The sequence below is a fragment of the Narcine bancroftii genome, chromosome 13 (assembly GCF_036971445.1).
Source record: "Narcine bancroftii isolate sNarBan1 chromosome 13, sNarBan1.hap1, whole genome shotgun sequence".
NCBI lineage: Eukaryota > Metazoa > Chordata > Chondrichthyes > Torpediniformes > Narcinidae > Narcine > Narcine bancroftii.
The window spans coordinates 18,243,379-18,249,519 of record NC_091481.1 but is presented as its reverse complement, the minus strand read 5'-3'; the positions used below and the strand labels follow the sequence as shown (position 1 = coordinate 18,249,519).

Below are 6,141 nucleotides of genomic sequence, written 5' to 3'. Positions count from 1 at the left end.
CTGAGGCCTACCGCCGCTTGAAGAGGGGGGGGTGCGCATGACCAGGCGCCGCGGGGGCTGCTGGGCGTTGTAGTCCTCGCTGGGTCATTGGGTCGGGGCGACGGGGGGAAACGCGGAGTGGGCGGAACTCGATATCCCAGCGTCCTCCTTAGTCGGGAGCCGCGGATAATTTCCAAGAGTGTTGCTTCTGTTGCAGTTGTACTTTCTTTGTGACTCGCTGAATCGTAAAAGTCTCCAGATGTCTGCAAATGTTAATAGCCGTCGGTGATTTATTTTGGGGTACTGTCTTGTGGTTGAATAATTACCTTAATATGCAAGGTAATGGATGTTTATTAAGTGTGCGAAAAGCATTTAATTTTAAACCCATGATGAGAAACAGTTTTGATTAAAGTGCGAACTTCCACCAATTTCTTAAGCAACCTGACAAATTTATTTCATTGATGCTTAATTGTTCGTTGATGTTGTGACATATTTGTGAAACTTTGTGATGTCCATAAGGAATGTTAAATGATGGCAATAGGGTTTTTTTTTTGCAATATTCAAATTAATAGCATTTGATGGGGCAGGGAAATCGAGGTCAGTCCCTGGAGCACAAGTTTCGTGCAAATGCTGAAAATATTTGAACTTCAGATAATAAGTTTTTCTATTCAAGCATGTTGTAGTTCAATTCGATTGTTGCAAGGACATTTTTTGACATTGCCAATTTCAAGAGCTTCCTTTGTATATTTTGAGTTTCCTTTATCACATGACAGGTTTGCACAATGTTCTACCTTTCTGATCTGCCGCTCGTCAAATTGTGCAATGTTTCATTTAAAGTTGCTCATTTCCAGTGTATGTTCCAGTCAAACTGTTCTTAAAAGTTTGTACGGTAAGAATCACTCAATGAACTTGAATTTGGAGAACCTAGAGTAGTGAAACATTTATAGGCTGAGATTGGAGGAATGAAACCATAAACAGTGGAGATTATGGAAGGGTGAAATAAAAACCAGAATATTGTCAGGCCACATCTTGTCAAATATCCTCATTGGGGTTTAGGAACCCCCATATAATTGTAACTGACATTTAATCACCTTCGAAAGCAGTTTTTGTGGGAAAAAAAATGTTCCTATCTGCTGAGTTAACCAAAAATTAGCCAAGCACTCTGAGAATGGATCTATTATCATAAGTTAAGTCTGCTGGTCAAAATAACACTGGCAGCATCTGAGGAGAAAGTTAATTGTTCAGGTCAGTGACCATTCATCAAAACTCAAAAACACATCTGATTTAACTTTTAGTTGTACCTTTGCGTCACTTTTCTTCCTCTACTAGGTGTCTAATGGCATAGAAGCAGGCTTAAGCCAAGTGTTGATGCTGACTGAGATGAGCATATGATCTGTCAATAGATGTAAATAAGGAATGAGTGAAGGAAGATGGGAAATTGCTACAACTGTGAGATATTGAAAGTTGCAGATGCTGTAAATCCAGAATAAATGTAGATTGAAATATAGATTTCTCTATAGAAATACCAGAAGATCAAGTTGGGGGAGGGGGGGGGGAAAGTGGGTGCTTGGGGATAGTCTGTGTAAATAGGTGAGAATGAGTAAGTGAATCCGCATGTTGAGGTAGATGGACAAAGGGAACAGAAGGGTGGAGATGGAGGCAGGTGGTGAGAAATCCAACGTAGAAACCTCAAAATGTTGTAGATTATGGATTCTGATCAGAAAGGTTGTGAGCAGCCCATATGCACACCATTCCTCCCTTGTCTGGTTTCACTTATCACCTTTCTTTCTGATCAGTTTGGGTTTTTTTTGCTCCAGGTTCCAACATCTGCTGTCTCTTGTCTCAGATTCCATAATAGATTTCAGTTCATGGGGATGAACCTGAACTTCAATTTGCCGCACACTTTACCTTTTCATTCTGTGCTTGGATTAGACTGTGTGAAGGTGGAACTTGAAAAGAGTTTGTAAGCCAAAATGAAAAAGATGCAATTTGGATGGGGTTTTTTTTGGGTATGTGTCCTTTAGAGGAGACAATTTTTGTAATGTACATGAACTTGAGTTCAATAAAGAAACTTTTTTGGTTGTGGCAAGCATATGCATCTGCACTTGCATTTTTCAGTCAGTGATGAAAGCCCTGCCTAGACATTATATCTCCATTTCTATGGGACTTCGGGTTTTCTGTGAGTGAATGGTTAGATTATTCTGTGTTGAAAATACTTAGTAATGATTTTGCTACTTGGATTAAGTATTGTATCAGAGTTAGTGGATTGACGGCAATGTTGTGATGTATAATATTTCACGATCTTAAAGTCCAGTTCTGTTCCATATCCCGTCTAACGTTGACTTCCAAATTTGTAGACTAAAGCAGAAAAATAAATTTTTTCTGTGAACTTGTGTTTGAGCTGAAAATAACACCTTGGTTATTAAGAAATCCTTTGGCATTTTGGAATGGTAGCACTTGTGTCCAGAAGAATGTGCAATCTTGCAACAGTGTTAAGTTTTAGGCTTGCCCTGATATTGTTCCAAAAACAGTAGAGTTCCTCCAATGTCCCTGCTCATCTCAGTCAGCATCAACACTGGGCTTAAGCCTGCTTCTATGCTATTAGACACCTTGTAGAGGAAGATAAGTGACGCAAAGGTACAACTAAAAGTTAAATCATTAAAACAAATATGGCTAATGTTATGAACTAACAAACCTTATTAATACTAACAAAGGAACAGCAGTGGAAAATTTGCCAGACAATGGTAAATTCAAAATAATAATTTTTATCAAACTATTGATAACATAACATTTCTTACCTATCTCCAAATTTAACTCTAAACTTAAAACCCCACTATGCACAAATGTAAACGTTTGTGTTAAAGTCCAAAACCATTACAATTTAAGCTTGATTCTGGGGGGGAAAAAAATCAATTTTAAAAGACCAGTTTCAAAATCTTGTTGAACTCTGAGGAACCTTTTAAATTGCAATTCTGAAGCACTTTTAAACATTATATTTTCAGATCTCTTTAAGATCACAAGTCTCTTGATGATCTTTCTTTCAGAGAGTGATTCTTCAAACAGGAGTGACGATCTTCTGGACACAAATGAAGCTGCCTATCTTCTTAAAAGTATTAAGAAGTGGTCTTACCTATTTGAAAGCCACTTGCATTGTGTATCTCCTGTGATAAGGATGATACAACACAGCATCTCTCTCTCTCTCTTTCTAGCGATTACTGCCAAATCCTCTCTTTCCAGGAGGTTGTGTTTCTTAAATCTCTTCTGTCTTCAAAATACCTCTGCCTTCAGAATATAGTTCTCTGACATCACAGTTTTAGTTTCATTTCTGCAAAATCTCTTGCCTTTTCCAAACCACTTGCATCTATAAAAACATCTGACCTCATCTTAGTCCAAGAGGCTTTAGTGGCTTTACAATGCCAGAAAGTCTAATGACCACAAGCAAACCTGTTTTTATTTAAAACAGAAGGCCTCCTTCAGCAGTTCTTATTGAGTACTTAAATACTTCTGTTTTTAATAAAGTAAACACTCCATTGTTCCTGAATCAATTAAAATCCACTTCAATTCCATTAGTTGTCTTTGTCAACTCTGAAAATGAACTTTTTCTGAGTCTACTGGTGTATCTGTAAATGTGCTGACCTGTGTGTGACCCTGTATCCAGCCCACAATTCCCTCACTAGAAATACATTTAACCATATAACTTAATTTACTAAAACATTTTTATATGAAAAAAGAGCTCAACATTGGCCTAAATATTAATTTAACATGGATTCATTGCACTGAATACTCTCTTTTGTGGAATATGGTCAGTCAGATTTGCCCAGTAGAACAATGTTGGATGTTTTAAGGCCATTAAATGTAATATATAAATGTTCATTATTCTTCTGTTCTGAAATAACTTCTCTTTATCCCATGAAGGTGTTTGTTACCTTCACTTTACTTTGTATCTTTTCCTTATTTTCTAATTAACATAATTGTTGGCTTTCAGAATAGAGTTTAACATGTGAATGAGTACATGCTAATTTTGGAGTTATTCATGCCTTTGCATTGCAAAGTTGTGAGTTGTGGTTGATTATAAAACCCCAAATAAGATTCCTCAAATTTTGAATTTCTTTGCAGAATAACGCCAGTGGTGATGAGGCTTCAGCACGTCTGCCGCCATCAGTATTTATTTGTTCCTGAGGCATCTGCACAGCAAGCGGAGAATCCTGTCTGTGCTAGGTGCAGTAAGTATTTCGCTTTGTTTTCTCTGGACTATCATTATGATTCAAATTAATGATTTAAAATGTATGAAAACATGTTCACAAACACTGCAGCATAAATTCATCCTTAAATGTATTTAAGAGCCCAATCTTAATTAACAGCAGCTTTAAGCCCCAGCAACTCTGCTTTGAAAGACCTGTGCTATGAATGTTAGAGGGAATACTTAGATATCCATTCTGCATCAAAACCCTTAAATCGCCATGTGATTTTTTTTTTATAAATTGTTTCAGTAGTAACACTTGATTGTGCTAGCTGCAGAAATTTAATTTGTTCTTATGTGATGTCATTTATTATTGAGAAATTGTGAATAAGTGCGGCAGTTTTAGATTTCCAACATCTGGAGCAATAATTCGGACTTGCAATTGTAATATTTCATAGCACCCAATAATTCATTTCTTTGATAAATATTCAAAACACCCAGACCTATTACCCTCTGTGTGCACTTGTGATTTCCCATGATTTACCTTCCAGTAAAGTTTTGAAGATCATCAAAATGAATCGGTTCCATCTTTATGGAAAATCTCGTGATAACAACCTGAGTCTCAACGTGGACAAGACAAAGAAGATGATTGTCGATTTCAGGAGGACCAGAAATGACCACCCACCACTACACATCAATAGAGTGGAGAGCACCAAGTTACTTGGAATTCACTTAACTAGTGGCCTATCATGGACACACAACTTGACAGAAAGATTCAACAGCAACTGCACTTCCTGAGAAGACTGAAGCGGGTAACCACCCCCCCTCCCAAAAACCATTGACGTGATCATCCGAGGTCATCGTCTGAAGAGGGCTCACAAAATCTTTGAGGACCCCTTCAGCTCTCAGCTGCTTCTGTCGGGAAAGAGATACAGGAGTACTATACCCAGCATCACCAGAATGAGGAAAAACTTGTTATGGACATTGAGAATGCTGAACAACCAAAGAACTGCTCACACTAACATTCCAAGACTCTCATATTTACGAAACAATGTTTATTTATTTGTGTATATGAAATCTTGTCCTGCATATGTATTGTTTGTCTGTATGTGTGTTCTGTCTCGTTGTGTGCTGCATGTTTTGCACTGAGGACCAGAGAACCCTATTTCGTCAGGTTGTACTTGTGCATTCAGGTGAAAATGTTGGCATTGATCATGTTGGCATTATTTCACTAGTAGTGCAATGCAAATTTCATATATGTACAAGAGATTTACACAATACTTCTGACAAAGGGGCACCAGCTATCTTGGAACAGTTGCAAGGAATTTCACAACCAATGAGTTGGGCAATGAGGAGAGGAACAGTAGTTGGCCATTAACCCTGCAAGAAGGAAAGTGATGTAAATGCTGGAAATTAGAAATAAAGAAAATGCTGGAAATACTCAACGAGTTGTTATTTCAGTTTGATCTTTCATTGAGGAAGAAAACAGCATGTTCTAAGTGGCAGAGCAGAAGGAGAAATAAGTAAGAAAGAACAAGCATTTATTTTCGCTTTTTTCTCTGCCCTCCTCCCTGGATCTTGACTGCAAAGACTGTTTGCGCTTTCGTGTGGTTATCACACTCCCATTGCTCTGCATAAACAAATTACTTGTAAAATTCTTGTCTGACAGATACCATGGTAACTGAATTGTATTGATAGACTGCAATATTTATGGTTTATCAATGGTTTATTCCAGTGGATATCTTCTGTATCAAAATAATTCATAATTTTAAAGGTCAACCTTTTTCAAGAGTATTGAAACCTAACTTGTACATTTTTTCTGATTTGGAATTACTGTGGTTCTTGTTTTATCCTTATGAGATGACAAGATTTCATAAAATAAAATCATCTCTACTTTTCAATTTGATCCTTCTAGGAATAGAATAGTTTCCTTTAAAATCATAATTTGTTTCACCATTTTGTCCTCCACCCCACTTGGATGC

The 6,141-nt window shown here is 37.4% G+C and overlaps 1 protein-coding gene across 8 annotated transcripts in view; it reads left to right on the top strand.

The window, feature by feature from the left end:
• The window catches only part of trabd (TraB domain containing), a 41,119-nt gene that overhangs the window by 396 nt on the left and 34,582 nt on the right, over positions 1 to 6,141 (top strand). For 4 of the 8 annotated variants that reach the window (XM_069909046.1, XM_069909045.1, XM_069909052.1 and 1 more), the window contains exon 2: positions 4,096 to 4,202. The gene's annotated coding sequence lies outside the window, so the exon portion shown is untranslated. Of the gene's footprint in view, positions 1 to 132; positions 319 to 814; positions 869 to 4,095; positions 4,203 to 4,710; positions 5,683 to 6,141 lie in introns of those variants that run through there. The other 4 variants (XM_069909051.1, XM_069909050.1, XM_069909048.1 and 1 more) reach the window with 3 other exon arrangements.